The 24,348-nt window shown below is 45.4% G+C and overlaps 1 long non-coding RNA gene across 1 annotated transcript; it reads left to right on the forward strand.

Annotated features, from left to right (window-relative positions):
• The first annotated feature begins 1,774 nt into the window (after window positions 1–1,774).
• LOC311421121 lies at window positions 1,775–23,305 on the forward strand. The gene is made up of 3 exons (XR_014684705.1): window positions 1,775–1,829; window positions 16,178–16,634; window positions 23,032–23,305. It is a non-coding gene; the product is annotated as an uncharacterized lncRNA (long non-coding RNA).
• The last annotated feature ends 1,043 nt before the right edge of the window (window positions 23,306–24,348 follow it).

Genomic DNA, 24,348 nt, shown 5'->3' on the forward strand with positions numbered 1-24,348 from the left:
GTCAGACAACTTCCAACCTCTTCTTCAAGTATTTAACGCAAGTTCTTAAAAGCAAGAACCTGTTTCATTGCACTTAAAAGAACAAGCTACCCCCAAGGGAATTTGCTCATCCTCTCCCCATTGCTCTGCAGCCGCTGCCAGCATCGCTGCTCTCCTCTCCTCCGACAACAGAGGCGTTTCCGCAGGAATGATCCCTGAATTTCAGATGGAAGAGCCTCCAAGATCCTTCTAAATAATTTCAGCATGAGATATCGTAAGGAAGCTAAAAATCAAAGGCATGAGGGCTTGCATATTTAAAAAGATGGAAAAGGCTCTCAGCAAAATGAGAACCACATTGGCGGGGCTGGGAGTTTTCCCCGGTACAGATTCCGAACGGGGTCATGGGTTCGTCGTACGCTGGCAAGCGCAGATGCCGTGTGTTCAGCATAGGCAGTAATTACCTCTCCTCTTTCTAAATTATGTTATCAGGAAACATCTATATTGTTTGCATGGGTCTAGATTACGCTCTGAGAATAGAATGTTCTCTGCACAAAGAGCGCGGTTGGGGTAAATCAATGAGAATGCACTCAGAAACATCAATTAAAGGTAATACAAGTCTTTAGCGCAGGATCAGGGAGCTAGCATAGTTTGAGATTCCTATTTTCCCAACCATGCCTTCCTCCCCAGGAAAGCAACAAAGCAGAACTACTCAGAAATTCATAAGGTTTAAAAATAAAACACTTGTCTCTTCTCATCCTCTTCTCTGCTCAGGTTTTCACTCAGTGCTGTTTCCCAGCTCGGTGTGTGAACATCCTGCTGTTCTGCAGGAGATCTCAGTCCTCTGCTGGGCTGGGGCTATGGTTCTGCACTCTGGTACTGGTGTGCTCACCCCAAAACCCCTGCAGCCCGGTTTGCTGAGGTGCCCAGAGCTTCTCCCAGGTTTTGTCCCAGCTCTGCTGCACCCAGGCACCTTCACACCACCACCCAGGAACTGCAGATATCACAAGCTAACGGATATTTCTCAATACAACATAACAGGGCGAACCGAAGATAGAAGCGGGAAATAAATCCAGACCTTTTGCCTTCCTAGCATTTCATACCTGGTGCTCATTTCCAGAAGGGTGAGCAATCTGGCCACCTTTGGACGTAACCAGCAAGGGAGATCTACGTAAAAGTCGTCAGCGTGTTCTCTGCTGGTTCCAGTGATTTTCTGTTATTTTGGAAAATGGGAAATTAATGTGAATCTTCCGTCAACCTATTAATTCTGTGTCCCCTTCACAGACGTTAATTCAAATGCGAAACCTGAGCCCAGCTTTGAGCCTCCCCTGCACTCGCAGCGGTGCACGTACGGGGCTCTTGTTTGGCTCCATTTGTTACCTACGTGACACTCATCGATCATGGTGATTGTGATGGGGATAGGTGGAAAATTTTCCCCTAGCTACTTGGGGAAAAAAAAAAAGGACTTTATGTAGAATTTATAAGGTTTTCTTCAGCTAAGCTAATTATTCAGGAAACAGTATTTTTCATTTCTCTGCAAGAAGCACAGGCAAGCAGATTCCATTCATAACCCAAATACCAAACAGCTTTAGCACCTTCAGTTTTAGTGGCTTATTTTATTAATACTAAGGTGGTGTGGTGGTTGGCTTTTTTTTTTTTTATTTTTTTGAATGCTTTTCCCTTCGGGCAGAAAGCTGCTCCCTTTTCGTCACAGCCTCTATAATGAATTGCCGTGTACAAAGCCGGTCATACAATACGCAGCAGCAGCACGGAGCGAGAATCTTTGGGAAGAGTTTCCATAGAAACACTGACGTCCTCCTGGCGAACAGGACACCGAGTTCCTTCAATGGGAGGTATGGGGTTTTAAAGGAGCAGTTGGGTGGCAGGGAGCCAAGCCAGCAGAGCTATGACTCTGCATCTCCCAGCAGAATAGGGGGGGTTGGGGGTTCAGCTGGTGGGAGAAAAATAACCCAATTACCCTCGCATTAGCAAAATGTCGGGTTTGATGGTTGTTGCCGAACGGTGCTGCATATACCCTGGTAAATAATTAAACCGCTGACCGCAGAGTGCACAAGAGCTGGGAGCCAAAGGCATAAATACCCAGGGCTGCGAAATAGCTGGTCCTAAAACCTTGTCAGGTTTTGTCACAGATTCCATCCCCAGGAGCCTTAAATTCGGCACAGGGCACCATGACGCAGGCTTAACCCTCCCGGGGCCAGGCAAGGTTGCACCCAGTGGCGCGCCCTCCCCTCCGCTGCTTGTCTTGGAAGCAGACAAGTGTTTTGCTAATGTTCTAGCTCCGCGTTTTAAATAGCCGCATGTCTACCCGGCTAAATGGTGGCAGAGCAGCTCTGTCTGGAAGAGGCTGTTTTTAGAAGGAAAACAGTCAGAGGAAATGTTTTTGCCAGAAATGTTGGAAATGGTACAAAACCAAAAGGGAGCATGCAAACGAGCTCCCCGCGTTGGGCAGGCTCACGAAACGCCCTGGTTCAGCGCAGTGTCTGGGTGAGATTGAAGGAGGGGACAGACCTCTGTTGGGCGACCAGCCCCAGGGCCATGCTAAAGCCTTGTGTCAGAGGCTGGAGCCTCCCCACCGGCCACGGGGCTTGGGCTCTCCAGCCAGCAGCGGCCGTGCCCCAGCCCTCTGCACACAGGGAGCGGCCGCCCGAGCTGTCTCGGCACTCCCAGCTTCCTTGAGCTCTTTGGTTCCCTGCTAGATATCTCCACCAAGGGTCAGACAGCCCTTGGGTGCAGCCTCGTGCATCTCAGTTAGGGAGGTGCTACGTGCCACTCTCCCAGATACCTAAATCGTCCTGTGGAGAGCTGCACCAGGTGGGGAGCACCTCTTGCAGCTCTTTTTCCGTTTCTCTACAGCAGTGATACTGCAGGGCTGGCTCGCTGTTTACCCAGCAAATCTCTGTGGTCTGTGGTTTGCTTTTTGAAGGCAGCTGGTGGGAGGGTGAGCTCCACCGGGACAGCACAGAGCTGGGCAGGAGCTCTGCTGCCTGCAGGAGTGAGTGTCATGGTCTTTAACCAGCCCCAGTTGTGCACACTTTTGTTTTTGTGGGCACAGCTTGCATTCTCTCCAGGCTGATTACCAGAAAATGCAAAGCATCCATAACTCCATCACAGTTTACTGGGAGCCTCAGCAGATCTGCACCTTGCAAAATCTGCTCTGGAGAGTCTTGAATTAGGCACCAAAGCAAACGACTCTTGCGAAGCTGCTGACCTTAACCACTTGTCCTTTGCAATTCTCAGAAAATGTGGCTGTTCATACTGCTGTCATTGCAATACTGAAAACTCCGTGCTGAAAGTTAAATTATTTCCAATCTATATGGTTAGGATGCTACATGACATTCCGGTATGTAATTTTATAGCGAAGACGTCCGTTTGCTCAGTGGGCTCCTGATAGGACGTTTGGTACCGGACGTGGAATTGATCTATTTGCAGAATGTTTGCATGGAGATTATTTTGCATAAACCTGTTCAGCAAGATTTGCTGCAGGCACAGGAGGACAGGAGAGACGATAAGTCAGAGGACGTTAGAGAAGTGCCCAGGTTTTAGGGACTCATTTGGACTGTTTCAAAGGATGATGGCAGGAATTACTTTTACGGGAATAGGAAGAGAGGGTAACATGGACCTCCGTCTGTCTTACTCGTACCTAGCTTTTTTGCCCATTAGTCTCCAAGGCTTTTGCTGCAGAATCAAAAATGCTCCATCTTGTTTTGTAGATAGGGAAATGATGCCTGAGCAGGATACTGACACTTCTCTAAGAGCATTCCCTAAACACTGGTACGATGGCCTAGTTCAGTGCTCCAGACACGGGACAACTTTGTAGAGGTGCTGGAGATCAGGATGGATTTAGGATGTAAGAGCCATGTTACTTGAGCACTTCACCCTTACAGTTCAGCTGAATTTGAAGGCTCGTTATGCTTTCTTGATTAACATAATTTCAAAAGGTGTTCAGACAGCAAGGTGATGAACTCAATTTAAATACCTAGCCAGGCTGGACTTGTGGCAGGAAGGGCAGAAAAACTGCCTACAGCACATGCCCCATGCGATAACTTGGCCAGGGGCAGTGTTGGGGTTGGGCAAAACAAGGACCTGGCTGTATTCAGCTGGGTGACCCACAGCGTGTGGGGCTGGCACCATCACGGGGGTCTACCTCCCTTTGGAGGACGGGCACCAAAAGAGAGAGCTTTGTTTATATTGGTTTAGGAAGAAATACAGTTAAAGCAGGAGGACGCAACTGGTTTGACTGCAATTGTAGCCTCCAAGCACTTTTGTGTGGTATTTCTGCAACAGCGAGCAATAAGTGGAATTATCTACTTGACCGATATTAAACCGGTGCATTGCAGCTGTCACGAAATTCTTCTAAACCAGATCTTTTTGCAGCTCCTCTTATGCCAGAAGTGCTGTTTCTTCCAGGTTACCCGAAAACCTGAAGTGCTGGACGTGCACCCATTATTGGTGTGGTACATTTGGCCAAGGCCAGGGCACTGCTCAGCTCGGCTGGTTATGAGGCCCTGCGGAGCAAACCCTCTTTGCAGACACTGAGCTGAGAAGCTGCACTTAAGGAACCTGATGGACCTTGATCCCTCGCCTTCTGGGCAGTGCTGAACTGGAAGGTGAACTCATCCCTGAATAAAAACTAATTTCCATCAAGGTTAGGCTTATCTGCAGGCTGAACAGGGCAAAGCTGCAAGGATAAGCCATGCACAGGGCATTCAGTGATGCCTCAGCGAATCCATGCAGGCTTGTGCTTAATGGAGAGATGTTGTGAAAGCTTCTGCCTACTACTTAAAAACTCGCATTGGACTTAAAATGTGAGAAGAGGGCTAACTCCCTCTCCACATATCTGTAGTCAAGAGTTGTCAAACATGTTGGAGGTGTTTATACCCCAGCGGCTCTGTTTAGCTGAAGCATTCGCCTCGTGCTTGCTAGCTGAACCAGCGAAGTCTTTCTGTCTTTCTCTGCACCTGAGCCCACGTGGAAGTTCCCATTGGGTGGAGGTTCTGGAAACCTCCAGCCATGGGTCACTGCAGCCAGCAAACGTTTTGCAAATTCACTGCACAGATCCATTTCTCTTCCTGGAATTGGGCCTTTTGCAAACATCAGTGAAACTGTGTTCTCTGTGATGCATCGTCTGAGCCTTCTTTCCAGCAGATCCTGCTTCTTTTTCACATCAACTCAGATACTAAATCTAGGACATGGATGCTCAATCCTGCCTTCTGGGCTCTCATCCATCAGATTTGCAAATTTTTTTGTGATACAACAGTAATAGCAAGCTGCTTGTGTTAAATGGCATGCTATCAGGAAAGCCTTTCCAAAAGGGATCTTAGTCTTTGATCATTCTTTCTATTATCAGAAAACAAAGTATGCCTTTTGGTGATGAAAAATGAATGCCCAGTTCATCCTTCAGAATGGTGCTGGGTTCCTGCTCCTCAGACATGGCACAGCAAGCCACTCAACATTGATGTTGGATACAAACCCCTGAAAAGTGCAAAGTGATAAGCCCATCGCTGCCCCTTCCGCACTGGTGATCGACAGCATCTAGCACAGAATAACAAAAAGGAGGAATGCACTTTATTAAAGATGAGCATTTGATACCAAAAATTAAGCATGGCCATAACAATTACAGCCATCTAGTGGGCAAAAGTTTTGTTTTGCTTTTTTTTTTTTTTTAATTAAAAAAGTATTGATATGCAATTTTAACAGGAAAATATCTGTAAATGGCAGAGGTCCATCAAAGAACTAGCAGAAGGAGGGGCTTGTACCCTTTTTTACTATTTTTCATGAATACATAAAATCTTAAATATTTTCCTTCTGGCATTGTACTTTGGAAATGTTAAGAAAATTAGGTCTCATCTGGCACTACCATTTTAATGAGGGACTTGCTGAGAATATCTGATGAAGTGCATTATTGCTCACACTTCAGCCAAAGGGACAGGACTGATTTTTTTAACAGAGATCTCCTTTCTCCAAATGGTTCATTACATTTTAAAGTTAGATATGTGATGACAAAACCTTTAAGTTAAGTAGATAGCAACGAATCAGCATGCTTCACAGAGTGATTAAGAATCTCTTTCTGCAGTTGCTTTGTATATATTCCTTTGGCTCTTGATGTCATCCATCATTTCAGGAGCTCTTCAGGCATCGAAGGGTATTTCATGTTTGATAGCATCTCTAGTGATTTCTACTGAAAAAGCAAATTGGAAAGTAAGTATTTTGTCTAAATCTTTGCATATCAAAAGGAAGAAAAAGTACATTCCTCTCTTTATCTTACTTTCATATGCGGCAAACAGGCTGAAACTATGAACTTCAGATCTGAATTCCAAGAACTCCAAAGCATTTTGATTTAGTCCATAATCAAATCTGCACTGGGAGTTCATAACAATGCTTTTTAATCCACCTAGGAGGGAGGGAAAAGATTCTCTGTAAGAGGGTTTGCTCTGTTAGAAGTTGGTGGGCTTTTTTTGTTTGTTTGTTTTATTTTTTAACTTCACTTGTACTCAAATTTTTTAAAAACATATTTACAGAACAAACCTTCTTAGAATAATCTCTGCAGGCTTTTGATTGCATGCCTTGGAGTGGAATAACAGGCTATAGGATTTTTAACCCTATGACAAGCAATAACTGGCTGTGAATTCTGGAAATCCTCTTTGGCATGTATTCAAGCCAATATTAATGAAAAACGCCCCATGCCAATCTCATGACTCATCCCAACCGGCAGTTTCTGACACTCATTCCATAAGTCACTGGCCTTCCCTGGGAAGAAAACAAAGCTGCCCCTCCCTTCCTTCCTGCAGGCTCATGGATGTGAACTGCTGCTAAACCGGTGCATCCTTTGTATTGGCGAGTATTTAATTTGGGGTTTGATCTATGGATTTCAAAGGGGAGTTTGTCACTGCATAATTCTTCTCAACTTGTGAGCCCTGCCGTGCTGAGCAGCTCTGTGGTGCTGCCTGCTGCCACCACCCACCCCCCATTTCATGTTTAGGGCATGAGAAACTTTTTGCAGCCAGTATGCGAAATCCTCTTTGCACCTCTGGTGCAAATCTCTCCAAAGACAGCTATACATACAAAATGTTATGCTGCTTCTAAATCCTATGTATTAGTAGGAGATAGTACATACATATATGTGTACTTCATATATTATTGATACAGTGCGCAGATATCCAAGTAACCATTATCCATAGGTAGACAATGTTTGCAAAGGCAAATGCTGTTTTAAGTACCGTGGTTCTGCAGAATCGTGTGTGCTGGGCTGTCTTGCCCTGTGGCCATTGAGCGAGGGCCTTTTCCCCATCCCCCAGGTGAGAGGTGAGCAGTGAAAGGCAGAAGCTCAGCTGGTCTGATTGTGAATTTCTTGACCTCTGACAGTTTATTTTTTTTTTAAATCACAGACTTCTCTAAGCATGGGCTGTGCAGTTTAGTGTGCCATAAAAAATCTCAGATAGATACAGAACTAGATTTGTGATGCAGTTACTGGTATTTCATTAACCTTTATCTTGACAAGTGGAAATAACGCGCTGTGATTCAGGGTAAATTTTTCACTTGAAGAGAAAAATGGAGCCAAAATGGAAGTGAACGGTCTAGAAATTAATAAATACAAATCTGAAAGCACAAATCACCTCCCAGCGGGACCAGGCCGCTTGTGCGCGTTGTTGATGACTGTCTGTGCACTCTGGATCCCGACAGCATGGGTACGAAACTGCTGGTGCCATGCAGCCCCAGGGAAAAAAGTGGGTCCTAGGAGGGCTTGAGCTCAACCCAGCCTCTCTTAGACTGCAGAGTCTGCGGTGGCCGGCAGAGTCCCCCAGAGGAGACGGCAGAGCTGGTGAGTAATAAGGATAACTGATGTTTTTCCAAGTCAAAACCAGCCTGACTCACCACTATTTTGTTTCTTTTATTGTTATTTGTATTGCTCTGATGCCAGACATCAGATCTCAGTTATTGAGCCCAGAGTTTTATCGCTGTATAACAGGAGAAAGTGCCCTCTGAAATTCTTCCAGACTAAATCAGTAGGAGGGGAAAAAAGGAAAAGCAAAGCAGCTCGCTCACTGCTGCCCTGTGATTTGGGCCTAAAAGCCCTCTTCTGCCCTGCTCCTGAGCAAGCACCCTCACTTACCCATGGTGGCATATTTTTCAGCTGGCCTTGCAAACACTTAGGTTTGTAAGTCATTGATGCTGTGCAGTTTTCCAAATCAGAGACCTGCTCAGAGCCCGTGTCCCTGGACCCCTGGTGCTCTAGCACTCGCTGCCTGCAGGGGCTGCTCATAGCAGGACCATTCTACCGAGGTCTTGGTCTGAGGGCACCTGAGACTGAAGTGTGGCTGCAGAAAAGGAGCAGAAGGTAGATCCACCACAGACAGAGCTCTGGCCCTGCTGTCCTACAGCAAGTGGCACAGCCTTGGACAGCCACTGCCTGTCCTCTGGTAGGTGAAGTCAGTGTTCCTGGGCAGGGATGCCATGAATATGTCTCTCTGGGGCTGGTATCTAACATGGAAATGTCTCTCTCGAGCCAGTGTCTAGCATGGGATAAACATCAGGCTGTCTGTGATATCCATCAGCCTCTTGAGGTTTTTGTGACACCCCAGGTGTTACCATTGCAGGGAGCAGTCATGCTCACTATTGCATCTGTCAAAGCAGAAGATATCTATCTATACCTTTAAAGTCTTCATTCTTACCCCTAGGATTTTAATAAAATATAAGGCCCTGCATCTGGTAGCATCAATAGAAGCAGAACTATTCCCAGATCCAGACAGAGAAATACATGTACAAGCAGAGGGAACCTAGATGTAAGAGAGACAAAAGCTGGCTGGAAGATCAATGCAGGAAAGATTTGTGAAAGGTCTGGGCTTTAATGGGATGAGTAGGATGGGACTTGGCATACATCAAAGCTATTAGGAGCAACACAGAAAAACTTGAGATTTGGACAGTGAGAAGAGGCAGAGGACAGCTGGAAGAGGAGGCTGGGAGGACAGCAGGTAGAGGAGGCTGTTTTAGCTTGTGTGCACCACTGGAAGAGTGAAGGCAGCTGCAAAGCCTGGTCAAATATTGGAAGAAGACTCATGTCTATATGAGAGCAAGAGAACAGGGTCGCCCAACAGCAGGGCAGGAGGCAGGGCAAGGTGGTGTTTTGGCCAATCTCAGCTTGCGTCTTGGCTTGGGAAAGCATGCCTGGCATTTTTGTCAGCGGTGTCTCTTGAAATAAATCACCACCCGCTCTGGAGACTTGTGCCTGTGTCTTGGGACAATTATTGCTTTCTTCTAGCCTTGGCTGTGTAAAAATGCATTGCTTCTCGTTGTGAGAAATTCTCATCTCCTTCTGTCAGTCATCTTGTCTCAGCAGGGAAAAAAATCCCCAAACCCTGTCATATCAGAAAATGAGAAAATTATCAATATCTACAGTGTATGTGAAAAATATGAGCTCTTTCTCTATTTGGGAGAATGGATCTCGGTTGTAAAATGTTATAAATGTTAGCAGCTTCTCAGACATTCAAAAATGTTAATGATCCTATGGTACTAAAATAGCTTGCCATAGAGTTCTCTATATTACAAATACTGTCTTGCCCTCTGCAGCCACCTAAAAGACTATCCTGGATGAATGGCCCTATGTGTTGCTTTATGTATTCAGAAAGCAGAGTCAGGATTAGGACGTTCATGCAGACACAACAGGCTCTGATGACTGCCTGCATATCTGGAGTGAGGATCGAGCTTCGGTGCCTGTGATCAGGTTAATAAATACTATCGCCTTCCTCCCCCTGAGCGTAGGAATAAAAACCACCTGACAACAGCTGTATCTCTGAATTGGAGCCCGTCAGTGGAGGAAATCTCTGCTTCAGCCAGCTCCCCATGAGCAACCTGGGGCAGCTCCTTCCCCGCTTCAGGCTGCCAGCTTGGCGGGCACAGCTCGCCTCCTTTGGGTGCCCGCAGCTCCTGCCTACGTGCACCTCCGGCGGCTCTGCAGGACCGCGGCTCTGAGTCACATCCCCAGGCATGCAGAGGAGTGGTTTAATTCTATTCCAAACCCAAATTTATTAGCGCTACCTGGAATCACAGGTTTGAGTCTTGGCACCTGCGAAGGCGGCTGGCTTGAGGCCTGTGTGGAGGAACCTTCACTGCTTCTACAGCACTCCTGTGGTAGGGCTCACAATTATATTTGAATTTGTTCTGCTTTTTCCTTTCCAAATATTTGTCCCTTTTGCTTTTGTGAGCCATCGATTGTTTTGTTTCCCCACCAGATTAGTTTATTCCTCTCACTTGTAGCTTTGGGCTTTTGCAGCTGAATAGAACCCGGGAGACCTGAGCGTGAGGACTGAAGACAGAGCACAACACAAAAAGGGCAGCGGGTGCTCAGCAGACACCACAAACCACTTAAAACGTCTTTTGTTTATTAGCTATTGTTCGGTTAAATATAGCACCTGCAGCTGGAACAATAGGCAGTGGCAGAGGACGGGCTTTGTGTGCACAGGGACTATCACCGGGCGCGCCGAGGCGAGGCCTCAGTGCATTAGGCCGCAGGCAGAGTGCAGCGGATTTGCCTGGAAAGCCCCCGTAATGCCATTATAACTGGCCCATTAGCAGAGCTACTGAGGAGACTGCATAAACGATGTCTATCTCGTTGCTGAGAGCCTGCGGCGGGGAAGGTTTATTTAACCAATTTGGCACAGGGAAGGTGGACGTTGGTGGGGCCCTGGAGCCATGGGATAGTGGATGGTGCTGGGGGAGATGGGTCCAAGGCACCCAAATGGGCCACCCACTCCTCTTCCTCCCCTTCCTCCCATGCTGGTCCCTGAGGAGAGGCTTTCTCCTCTTCTCCAAGCCAGGCAGGTTATTTCTGGGATGCTGGAGCAGCAAGCCCTGCAGATCCATCCCCACATGGCCTGATATATCCCCATCCCATCCCAGCTGGTGTTGTGTTGTGTTGTGCCTGCTCTGCTCCTGGGCTTCCTGCAGCCCAGAAACGGGGCGTTTTCAGACACTTAAGCATGTGTTTCCTCAAAACTTGTGGTGGGACTCTAAAGAGAGCTACTGTGCGCATGAAGCCATCCAAAGCTTTTCAGATTCCCCAGCTGAATGAAATGTGAATGTGGGTTTTGTTGTTGTTGTGTTGTTTTTCTTTTTCCGCCATTAATTTCCTCTGTTCCAAAGCAGAACTGAGCTTTCTGATATAATTAGCCTTCCTTTCCCAAAGAAATATAATGGTTTTGAAAAATTGCCTGCATTTTATACACCCAACATCTGGATTTGGTAAAAATTCTGAAACTTCTTTAACGCTACTTGCGGTCTAGAGGAAGGGAGGGCGATATTTAGTTGATGATCTTTGCCCTCATTTTTAAGAAAAAAAAAAAAACAAGCCATCAATTCAGCTGCTGGCAATTGAAAAAGCAGTTAGGCTGAACTCTCTTTTAAGTGAACAAACACTTAACGGATCTATTTATACCTGCCCTGAAGCAGACTACTGTAGGTGGAAATGCTGTAATTATTTCCTTTCCCTGCTTTCTACTGTCCTATAAAGATCTCCTGGAGCAGCTTGTTAACAAGTTACTGCTGTACATGGGTGAAATTAAAATCAAACCCAGGTTAACAACAAAACCAATTTGCCTAAAAATGACTAGAACTAGCTGTAACAAAGGTGAGACATGCTTGAAGGCTGCTAAGAGACAGCTTCTGTTGCTTAGCCCCATCTATCTAAGAAGGCTGAGAACTACAAATGATAAGTGTTTGGCAGCTGAGGGGGGACCGGGACCTGATTAGTAGTGATGAGGGGATGCAACAATTCTTTTTTCCCCTGTGTTTCTTTTTCCCATCAGTGCGTATTTTCAATTAAATTTCCCTCCCAAGGAGTCCCTCTCCTTGATTATCTTCCTGCTTTTCTCCCTTCTTCTATTCCCTGGGTTTATTTCCAGAGGAGATGATCTCTTCCATTCACCGCCCAGGTTAACTCTAGTTTCAGCATCAAGGATTGTTTAAGCTACAAAAAGCTTTTACTGAGTCCATGTTACAGCCCAGGAGTTGTAAGGGAGTTGTAACCCAGGAGTGTCTGGTCACCCGACAGCATCTCCAGCTGCCTCTGGGCTGGCGTGTCGGGGCTGCGTGCATTCCTGTACTCTCAGTACGATGGCCCCAAGCCATTATGCTTCATATCAAGTCAGGAGGGTCACGGACTAGATTACAGCTGGTTATGGTCCAGGTGGGAGGTGCTGATGAAACAGGGGGAAAAAAAATTGTTAACACTCAGCATGGCAGCCTGTTCTGTGAAGTAATTTTTAATCTGCAAAATGAATGGAAAATGATGTTGTTGTTTTTTAAGTGCCCATAGATTTTTAGCACTCTGTGTTGCTATGGGTTATTAGGAATGGTTAGTGGTAATATTTACTATTGTCTTCTGTGATTACAGAGTCCAAATTACTCAGTTATATGAAATAAGCTCTATACTGTTTAGAACTATGAAGGGTTGACTTTTAGTTCAAGCAACAAGAAATGATGCTTCTGGAGCAAGGGGGTGGCTGTGCTGCAAGTCCTGCTGCTACAAATTTCTGCCCCCCTTGAGGCACAAGGGGATGGGACCTGTGAGTTACAAACAGACAGTGCATCTCTAAGAGCCTGAATAGAGCTGGATGCGCTGAGTGCCTTAGTGACACCCTAAATGTGTAACAGCATCGCTCCTTTGGGAAGATGGCAGGCTGGTGGGGGGAAGGAACCATGAGCTGGCTGTGGGGAGGGCGGCAGCGAGTCCCCAAGGAGGGAGTCCTAGCAGAGATTTCAAAATCCTCACTATGCCTCAAAAACAAATAGACTGTCTTGATAGTAGGAGATAAAAAAAAAAAAAAAAAAAAAAAAAAAAAAAAAAAAAAAAAAAAGGTAGCAATTCAGTGAATTTTTACTGCAGTGTATTTTGGAAGATTTGCCAGATGGCTGGCAGCAAGACTTTTAAACTCTGACTTCTTTTCTGAGCCAGCCATATTATCATCCATCAGACAGTCACTTTGGACTGACATTGCAGAGTGTGGCTGTCTCCTTTAGGTTTGCCTTGCTCCTGTTTATTTCTAGCTGATTTATTTATATCTGGAACTGATACAAGTGGCACAATTTCTTTGTTTCATTAAAAGATTCCTTGATCTAAACTTTAAAAGATTTGTCTACAGAGAGATCAAAGTCAACCAAGCGTATGTTTTGCATCCCTGAGTTTTTCTGACATTCCAGTCTTCAGGTAAATCTGGAAAAGACATTTTGCTGCAGAGTAGTAAGCGGTGTTGATGAGGTTAATGCAGAGCTGATCACTGAATTGTTGCGTACTAATGTGTACTTCTTGTCCAGGCTTCTTAATTATTATTTTCTAAGAGGTGAAACAGTGTTGACAGAGCTTAAACTATCAAGCACTTGTCAAGGTAAAACTGAGAGCCAAATGCAAGCATGGAAAATTACATCCCACTGCCCAGCAACTCACAATCAAGCACATAAAATACGATTTGCACAGCTGAACGGAGGCATTGTCAGGGTGCTCACCAAGGAGCCGAGCACTCCTGAACTTGATCTGCCACAACCTGTGGCTTACTCCTGGGAAAATTGCATGCAGCTCATTCTCTATAAGAAGCTACTAATCCTGGATACCTCATTTATTAATTTTTGGCTGTGAATCTCAGCCCCTCCACATCCCCTGATTTCTAGACCAGCCAGCGGTGGCAGCTGCCACCAGGACAGAGCTGTCTCACTCCCTGCTGTTGCTGGAGGGCCAGTGGAAACCTTTTCCTCCCAACTAGCTCAACTTCTCCATGAATTAGCAGGTCTCAAGCATGCGTTTCTGCCCCGTTGCCTGTTACCTGCTAGCGCCGTTGAAAGGAAAGGGTGTTTGTGGATGCTTTGAAGACATAAAGCTCTATAGGATTGCTGCACATTGTTGTGGATTGTTTGGGTATGTCCTGGATATGAATCACCTTGCTCTTTCTGACCTACTGTCCTAATTGAGCTTCGTGTATTCTTCAGGCACTCGTCACTGTCTGTGCCCTACCTTTTGGCAATAAAGCAGCAGCCTGGAGCTGCAGGTGTTTGCCCCGCTCCCTCATTCCGTGACAAATTAAAGGAGATTTAGTAAATGGACATGCTGAATCATGGATCCTCCCCAAACGTGACCCCGGATCGCTGCCCCTTTGTTTTGCTGTTGTCCGCAGTGGGGTCAGGCTAGGACATGGCTTTCCCGTCAGCTATGTGAATTTTACTGCTCTGCATGTTCCAGTAAAATCAAAGGCCTGAGAAAGGGATTCTGTGGAAGCTTTTTTTTGTCAGTGACTTTACCCTCGTTAGTTATCATTTAGAGCACAAGCCTTGGGGCAGCACCAGCACAGTTCCTCCTGTTTGATTATGGGGGCACTGCTGCTTCTTCAAATACCTTCACAGCCAGGTGGATCAGAAACACAAGCTGCTTCTGCCCTGCTTCTCCAGCACGTTTAGGCTGGAGACCCTGACCCTGACCCTGACCACCTTATATTTTCTATATATTGAAGGGGGAAAACACCTGCCTGCTCCGAGTCCCCTGTAGTGAGACACAGCCTGGTCACAGCCCTTTGAAGAACTTCTACCCCAGGGCTTATCTTCACTGCAAAATTAGCTCAGGCTTCCAGCCAAGGGTGCCCCAGCCTCCCAGCTCTGCCCTCTCCAAGCAGCGCAATGGAAAATTGCTGTCAAGCGACCCACCAGTGGCTGCAGATTAGGGTTTAAACGCTGCTCACGCTGGAGTCGCTGGCGTGGCTGCAGTGGTACAGACGTCAGCCCATGCTGCTCCGCGCTGCGTGTCCCCTGGCCCTCCCGTGAGACCCGCTGCGACGCTCGGCTTGCCACCTGGTGCTGCCCCGGTTCTGCTGTCCCCACTCGGCTGACAGCTGGGCAGGCTGGTGCCAAACGCTTAGCAGGAAAGGTCTGGGTGGGAACACTGAGCTTGAGCACCTGGTGTCTTCCCCTTTGAGAATAAGTTTCTTGTAAGAGAGGACTGTCCAAGGTGGCCTGGGCTGGGAGCACCAACCTGGGGGAGCCATGGGCGCTTTATTTTTTGCTGCTGCTTTTGAAGGTTTCAGACCATCTTTTCTTCTATTCATTTTTTTTCATTTTTCTCTCTTTCTTTTTTTTTTTTTTTTTTTCCTTCTGTCTTTTAATTCTTTGTGTTGTTACGTGTTGACCAGAAGAGATCAGATCCTTGATTCTGGCCCTGTTCTAGATCAGTTCTGAATTTCACATTCTCTGTGCATATTTGTAGTGCTTTTTACAATTAATTTTACTCTTTTATTTTGGGGGCTCATTGGTATCAGGAAACACAATTCAGCTGAGCCTCTTTTTACTCTGTGGAAGGAAGTCCTTGAAGAAAAGTTGATCCAACTTAGAAGAGAACTTGTAGGTAGTAGACGCCCAGTCTCTGGGTGTGAAGGAACAATCACGTTATTATCTTTCTGTCATTGGAGATAAATGAGATCTATTCTTCTGGGGGTGAGGCAGGCGTGATTGATCACTAGATAATAAAAGCTACAGTTCCTGGTAAGGAACAAGGCTGGGCTGTGCAGCTACAAGTGCTTGTGGAGAACTTAAGCTTGAGGTGTGTGCCCAAGTTGCTCTTCATTTCTGAGCTATTACCTGATACTAAACAAGTCCTATATAAAAAGTAAAATTTCAACCTTTTCCATATGTGATTTTCAGTGGCTACTAACGAAATACCTCAGTCAGCAAGAAAGATGTTCATAGTTAGATGAAAGCTCAACCAAACCCTGCCACCTCTGGGACTGCTTCTACTCCTGGTTCCTTCAGCTCAGGGCTGGTGTCACCTGCAAATCCCCCCAGGTGGGATTGCTGGCTAATAATAGTCATTATTCCAATTATTTAGGTCATGGCCCTTCTTCTACTCCTTCTTTTCACTACCTGAGTGGTGGAGTCAGAAGAGAGATGACCCAAGGGCACAGGTTCTGGTTTGTCTCATTGCACAGAGCTCTTAGCCTAGGGTTCACTGCTGGCATTGCATCGTTCCGTTCTGGCATTGCTTCTTAAAATCACTCTTCTTTCACTTCAGTTCAGAAACCAAAAAACATTCAGTTTTTAAGGATAATCACACACTGATACCTCCAAATGAAGTTTTACAGTATGAGGCCGTTTTCAAGAAAATAGATCTCCATTTAAAATACTTGGGGCTGTGTTTGCTTGCTTGTGTTTGCAGGTGCTTTTATTCAAATGGTCTGCTATGAGCATGTATGTAAAGTGATGCAGCCCCAGATTTGACTGAAATGAAGTTGTGAGAATTTATGGAAAAACACTTTGTGAGAAAACATTCACAGCTATGTAGCCTTAGAAACTAGCGAGGTAAGAGTTGGAGTTTGAAGAGCGGCTATGAATATGGAGAGCCAGGAGATGGAAAAATCACAAGGGAGGAACTGCACCAGCCGGGATGAAAGATGAGAGCTTCAGCAGAAAACTGATGAAGGTAACGGAGCAGGGGAAAGATGTCCTGTGACAGCGGATGGATTTGTAGCATCCAGCCCCAATTGGAGCATGAAACATAAGCTTGCTTGGAGTGGAGTGGAGAAAAATCAATCAGAAGATTTCACATGTGATTGTGAGACTATAGAGAGCTCCAAGACACCCTGGAACACTGCACCATTTACCCTAATCGGAGGGTGAGTCAGCACTCAATTATGTGCAGGCAATTTTATATTCAGTTTTCTATGCGTTGGCGACAAAGCAATTTAGATAATATGGTCGTATAGCAGAATCACCTTCTTTACAAGTCTGAGTTACATTAGCTGAAATAAAAAGTATGTCACTGCTCATTTTCCAGTGTATAAGATAATCATCATGTGGGATCAAGAAGAAATCTCTTCTTCCCATTGCCAAAGCAACATAATTGTGCAACACGGCTGGTTTCTCTCTTCTGAAGTATAAGTTATGGCTACTCTTGAGACTAGACAGATCCACCACTGTGTGCAGATACTGTCTGTAGTCTTGCACAGTAATAAGAGCACAAGATATAATAACTCCTACTGGTTTGTGTACTCAAGGGAAAACATTCTGTTGTAATGAAGTGGGTTGTGTATCTGAAGGTATGTAAGGACTGCTCACTCTGTCCATCACATGTCAAAGACCTGTGATCTGGGAAATAGAAGGATCTGTGTTCTCTCCCTGCCACAGCCTTATTGGAATATAAAGTCACAAGAGTAATGTCCTGGGAGATTTCAAGATGTGGCTCCAGGTTTGCACAATGTTTTGCCATCGGTTCAGGAAAGATGTTATGCTAATCTGACCTTTTTCTTCGTCTTTAAGGCACGTATTATATTATTTTGGAGCAATTATACCCTTAGGAACCAAAGGTTGGAGAGGAAATGAGTGATTTACTATGCTTTTAATCAATGATTTAAACTGGATGATTGTTTCAATGCCACTGACGGATTCAAATCTTCTATGAGCTACTCCTTACATGAACTAGATACATGAGCTGCATTAAAAAGCACTTTGTGCATCCCAGGAGCAAACACTGAGCTGGAATCTTCATTCCATTTCATTGTTCCTGTTGCCATAACTCCATAGACTTTAATGTGAGTTGAGTAAGGGTCAGATATGGAGCATAATGAACTCAAAGAGAAATTTCCATTGGATTTTTTTCCGTGGATAATACCCTTAAAGACTCAGGGTCAAACATTCATCCGTGATAAGCTGGCATCTCTGTCCAGCTAGCACTTTGTGTCTGTACTGTGCTTCAGGCACCTGAAATTTCCTTTCCCTTCCTGTCCCCCACTCATTCTGTTCTTCAGATTGGTTTTCTGAGCTCAGCATTCTCTAAGTACGAGTGCATTTTAGCTGTCACAGTCAAGTTTACCCACAAATGCTTTTTTTGTCTATTAATTTATTGGACAGAAAAGACCAATGATGCATAGAGAAGTATCTAAACTTATGTTCAGATCTTGAAAGCATTCTGGTTAGAAACGAGCATGTGTTCAGAGCAACTAGGTTTCTGTTCCTCTCGAAAGAAGCACCCTTGTTTTTTTAATTAATGTGAAGATAGCTTCCAATGATCTTCCTCTATCCATCAAGATACTGACATTTGAACTCCTTTTACTTTGAAGTCACCATCACTCAGATTGTCACAGCTTGACAGCACAGTCGGTTAACTCGTCACTTCTCAAATTAATGCTCTCAGATTCAGTATCAATACATGGGACCTTTGGCTTTCTTACATGTGAAATTCTGCATTTTAGTCACTAACTAAACTCTCAAAGTCCTGGGCAGTGCATAAAGCACTGTTACTGACAGCAGCAGGATTGTGGAAAGGTATCAGAAACCCAGTTAGGGGCCACATGCTCCAGAAGCACAGATTGTTTCATTTATGCTTATCACATAAAAGCTTAAAATACGGATGGTTTCCTACAGAGCTGTATTATTCTTGGTTGCCCTAAATTCATAGTCAAGAACCAGGTGAGATCTTCTAGCGATGTTAAAATTATATCTTGTTCTGGACTTTATGGCAATAGCCAAGGCATCAGCACTTAGGGAAAGGCGACTTTCTCCGGAGCAATATTACAAGAGCAGTTCTTTCACGGACCGGTAAGCACTGCCTCTCTCAAAGATGACTTGGGATGGGAGACAAAAATAGCTGTAGGTCTTTTTGCTTCTTTATTGCTTCCATATGACAAATGGATCATGTGAGAAACGTTGGCACAAAAAGCAATCCTTCCCTCCCTTCTCATTCAAGATGTGCCTACCTTGCTTTCTTGAAAGGCTAGAGAACAGTAAGGGGTTGATCACATCCTTGCTAAGCCAAAAAAAAAATAAAAAATAAAAATCATGGCTGGGAGAGCCAAAGGGTGAGAATTTGGAGCAATGGTTTAGCGGTACATCAGGGCTAGCAAGGAGGGATTGTATTGGCTGGATCTTGGCCTCAATAAATACGAGTTTCCATTTATTTCCAAGAGTCTCCCCTGGGCATTCTCCGTCATATTTTTTTACCCTAACTGATGATAATCTGAATGTCAAAAATTAGCAGAGCCTCTGTGTTTATCAGGCATTTGTGGTAAACAGATGCCGCTCCGTTACTCCTCCTTGCAGTTTAAGCAGCAATTTCCTTATTTTCATATATTTAATATATTCCTCAGTTTTTCATATTTAGCATCTCCTTTTTCACATTTAGTATCTCTCAGTTAAAAAGATTGACTAGTTTTCCTGGATTTAGCCTCTCAAGAAATAGATTTAGCAGTTTTCCTGGAAAATGCTAAGTAAGCAAAATTCTTCACTAAGGTCTTAATGAAACCTGCCTTCAGAAGAGACTTTTCAAGCTGCTTTCATCTGTCAGAAATTAAAAGGGCAAAAAATCAGTCTTTTATCTCCAGTGTTTACTTTTGATCCCCATAAAATAATTACGGTGAGCTGTCCTTACAGCTTAACAAGCAGCTTTCTGTCTCTAAAACTGTTCATGAATGGCTGGTGGTAACAAGCAGGTTGAAGCATCTGAAGCTGATTAACTGAGAAGTTAGATGGCTATCAGCTAGGACAGACCTAACCTCATAATTTTATCTGTTAGCAGATACTGCAGAACTGATTGACATTAAACTGGCAGCATCTCAACGCAAAGGTGAACTCGAGGAAAAAATTATATCGGATTTTAATAAAACTTTCCTCAAAGGTCAACCTCTCTAAAGTATAAAATCAATTTCTCTTCCTTCCTTCTTTTTAAGGCTGTTTTCTCATAACTACAGAAAATTCTGATACTCATGAAATATTTCCCATTGCCTTTTTCCCTTAACGGTATCTGTCTGCTTGTGATCATTCTTTTTCTCAGTATTTTTATTTAGATTAACTACTCCCCATTTCTCTCCTTGTACCTGGCCTTCTCAGGATCTGTTCCCCTTTCTCAAAACATCACTCATCAGGTCCCTGGTCAACAACAGATCTTGCCTCATAGCAGTCTCAGGATGCAAAACCTTCTCACTTCATCCTTGAAGATGGCTGAAACTTTGGGAAGAGCAAAGCTTTGGTGCAAAGTCTTTATTAAAGCATGCCAGGCTTCCCCTGGTTTTATTTTTTCCTTCTTACCCAGCAGCTGCCTTCTGTGTCTTGCTCGGGACTCCAGTAACTTTTGCCAAGTAAGCCACACGAGCACCGTGCCACTTAGGAAAGAAGGATGTCCTTGTGAGCCCCATGCTTCTGCGGGTCACTCCCCTTTGCTTTTATTGGCCCAGAAAAATAATATGTGTTGTCTTTTTCGTTTCTATTTCAAGAACAATCACTAATATCTAAGAAAGTACCAGCTTAGAAGTATTTTGTTTTTTAGAGTGTGCTGACTGCACAGAGCGGGAGGTACCCAAATCTTGTTTCTTCATCCTTGGCATATAAATTCTTGCGCTTGATAGCCAAATTTTCAAAGTCTTAGCATACCAGAGCCATCGCATACTTTAAAAGCAAAGGAACTTCTGGTATGCATGTATGGCTGTGCCCACCCATTTAGGCTGCATTGGGCTGCATCTCTTGAGAATTGGTACCTGGGTTTTTGGGGCTTCCAAGAGTGCTCCAGTGGGGTGCAACATCCCTCAGTGATGCTGGGTGATGTCTCGCAGTCCCAGCCTGTCCTGTTACCATAGTACTTCCCTCCTTCCACTTCAAAGGCTCTTTCTCCCCCTCTGTGGCAGGATTAATGATACAAGACCAACAGACATTTATCTAACCGACAGGTTTGCCTCCCGCCAGCCCTTCCCTGCGTGCTCCCGCAGCCCCAGCACACAAATCCCATTTCTCCAAATTCCGCAGCCCCCTGCACTACGCAACAAGTCCGGGCACAGCTGGGGCTGCTGCGAAGCCAGGCAGCAGTTTGCAGCAAGTCCTTGTTTGCCCTGGGGTAGGAGTCTGCAAACAGGAGTTATCACTCACACATCCTGCCATGTGCACGCCACTTGGCACCGCTGCTCTTGGTCGGAGGTGACTGTTTGCCCCCTTTGCGTTATTAGAGAGGAGCTTGGGGCTCCCCTAGGGGATGTCCTGGCTTGGCTGCTGCTGGGCCAATGCCCCTCGAACTTCTCAGTTTTGGCTGATTTCTTCTCTTCTTGGTTATTCTTTACTCCATCAAAACAATGTTACAGCCAAGCTAATTTTGTGGTTCCCAACTGAAAAATCCTTGTGGTCAGAGAGCTCCCGAAGCCGGGTAACGTCTGCTATGCATGTGCATGTGCTGTAACGTGTATTTATGGAGAAATTACTGCTTAGGCTGGTGAAGTGAAATGTAAGAGAATCCATGCTACATGTCAAAATTGTTAAAAATAGATATATGCTGGAGATCAGCCCAGATTGGGTGCTCACACTGGTAGACGACGGAGAAAAGGGACATGCGTTACAATCAGCAAATGGATAAAACTGGGCTAGAGAGGGATGAATACAAGGCGAAAAGCTTTCCACTTTTTAAAAACCAAAGCCCAGGCTCTCATGCTAAAAGAAGAATTGTATTCCTAAATAGGAAAATGTTAAAAAAGAGACTGTACTATATTCAGGAACATACGTTACAAAGTTTTATGTCCGTTGTGGGGATACACATCATATATTCTGTAGGGGTCAACAACACTCATTTAGTAGAGAGGGTGAAAAGGACCAAGTCAGGCAATGAGTATTATGAGCCTTGCTTGCTGCTTCTCTTAAATTCTTGTCTATGTTGACAAAGGTTATTAATTTTTTTTCCTGGGTATTTTAAGCTCCTTTAAATAACTTGTAAGCTTAAAAAAAACCCTGTATGTCAGTTTTAGATAATGTATTGATCGATATATAACTCTGGTTTAGATTTTAGAAGATGCTATCAGTTGTTTCAGGAACCTTGGCTCTCTAGTTTAGACTGCAGGGACCTAGACTGTCGAAATTGTAGCTCAGTTCCTGGTGCTGTGGTAAGACAGCCATCGCAGGATATGGCTGTGTGCAAAGATGAGATCAAAACCCTTCTAGTTTAATATAGGTTAAGAGAGTCTCTGTACTTCCAATCTCGCTCTTGCCTCTTTGCAATGCTCTGAAATACTTCTGCTGATTTGTTTTGCTGAGGAGAGAAATTGTCAAGCTTTGCCAGGAAAAAATAGGAATATATATATATATATATGTTTAAGATTAATCTCACAATTGAATAGTATCGGCAACCTGAGTCAAATTTTGCTGCTGGAGTTGTGATTTTGTATCGATTGCGTTTTTAAAGATTTTTCTAGCAGGGAGAGGCAGACATTTTGTTATTGCTGTGTATTAATCAAAAGGGCTGAAAAATATTGCAGGCCTTACTCTCACATCTTTGTGGACCAAAAAGACAGTTGCGTTTGCAAGAATACAAGTCATCCTGGATTAGACTCAGCTTTGAAGTGCTAGTAATTTAACACTACTACGGTTTGGCACCTACTTTTGATGTGTGCTGTGTGGAAGACAATGATCACCGCAGTTTAAAAGTCAGAATTTGCTTTTTCAGACCAATGGGGATAAACCGAAACTTTCCTTGGACCCCTAGATGGGGACTTGATGCTTGCTGACCTACAGAGCTTATTTTTAGGGCAATTACCTGTCTTCAACATTTAACATAATATTTTTTCAATAGCATGCAATTTTAGCATTGTCTGCATTAGAAGCTTCTTTTACGTAAGCCATAGAAAAGCACCTCACCATTTTTGCAGCTTTACGGGATCTCACAGCAGTCTTGATTACACACGTATTAGCTTTGTATTTTTAATTCAGCTCCTAAGGCTTCTCACGCAGCGTTAAAGCCATTCAACAGAAAGTTTCTGCTTTTACAACCGCTCATTTTTTAGCAACTCAGCAGCACAGTTAGTCGGTTGGTAAAGCTACTTACTAAAGCTCCCCTGAAAACATCGATCTCCCAGGTTGTGCAGTTTTTCCCACTTCAAAGGGAAATCTGCTGCTGCTGCCTCAGTTAGCGCAGAACTGAGCAAAGTAACATGTTGAACTGTTTACGGAAACAGCTGATGTTATCTGCCAATTTGGTCAATGTTTGCCGTACCGGTGAGATTTCTAATTTTAAAAAAACTGCATTTGTCTTTTCACCCGTTCTGGTAGTTATTTCACCCTCTTAACTTTTGTGGTAGAAGTAATGACAACTTGTTCTGAGCGAGAAATCCAAGACTCTCTGGACCTGGCTCCCTGGCTGTGCTGCAGCGACTCTCGCTCATCTCCACTTTGCCAGGGCTTGGAATTTTCTCATCGCCACACCAGTTTCCAATTTGGGGAGCATGGCGATGACATATGGCCCCATTCGCTTTGAAGGCACAGGCAATGCTTCACAGTGAAGAAAAGCATGAAGGATTGGGACAAAAAAAAAAAAAAAAAAAGCGACTATTTTGAGCCTGAATTATGATTTTCACATTGTTTGCAATACTGCAATCAATCCTAGTAACACCCATATTGATGCATCTGAATAAAAACTATGTTTTGCAACGGGTGAGGCCTTCCAGCAGAACTTTTCGGCAGTGGAAAATCCCCACTCTCACCCTCGCTACCTTTTGCTTCCTTAACACTTCATTTCCCACTCCCTACCTCCCCCCGCGGATTTTAACCTCCTAAGGGTTAAAAAACCTCGCCATTTCTTCCCAATATTTCCCAAATCACTCCAGGGGCCGGCGCAGCGTTTGTGCCAAAATGCTTTATTGTGACACGAACACGGAGCGAGAAAAAGCACCACAGAAACACCACAGCCGCTTCCTTGGACCCCGGCTCCTGCTCTCGCCGGCCGACAGCAGACCCCCGGCGGTTCGAAGGGGAGCCCTGTGAGGAGATTTGCCCCGGGTTCCTGTCAGCTTCACCCCCGGGGGGGTGGACGAGGGGCGCTGCCGGCCGCTTGAGGGGGACGAGGGGAGCGGGGCGGGCGGGCGCCCGCCCCGCTCCCCTCGTTCCCCTCAAGCGGCCGGCAGCGCCTTTGCCCCCCCCCTCCCCCTCAGCATCAGGCTTTGACGTCGTCCTCCTCGATACCGAGTGACCAATCAGGCGGCTAGCAGGGCGGGCAGCCAGCCAATCGGTCAGCGTTGCTACCTGGGGGGAGTATTTTTAGCCTCGGCGGCTCGGGTGGGAGGGGGTGGGGGGGGCTGCGCCCCTCCTGGCCTGAGAGGGGCGGCTCGCGCTGAGGGGGGCGCCGCCATTTTGCGCCCCCACCTTGACCGTGGCTCGGGGGGCGGCCGTAGGCTCCTCGCTCCTGCCCCGAGGTGTCCGAGTTCCCTCCCCAAGGGCCCGCAGGGCCGTGACCGGTCGCTGCCGAGGCCCCCGCGGGCCATCAGCGCAGCGGCGGTCATGGGAGATGTAGTTCGGCGCGGGGCCCTCCTCCCCCCATCCCCTCCCCTCCCTGTGGAGCTGAGGGGCGCGAGGGCAGGCTTTGACGTAGCC

This window comes from Aythya ferina (assembly GCF_964211825.1).
Source record: "Aythya ferina genome assembly, chromosome: 18".
Classification (NCBI taxonomy): Eukaryota; Metazoa; Chordata; class Aves; order Anseriformes; family Anatidae; genus Aythya; species Aythya ferina.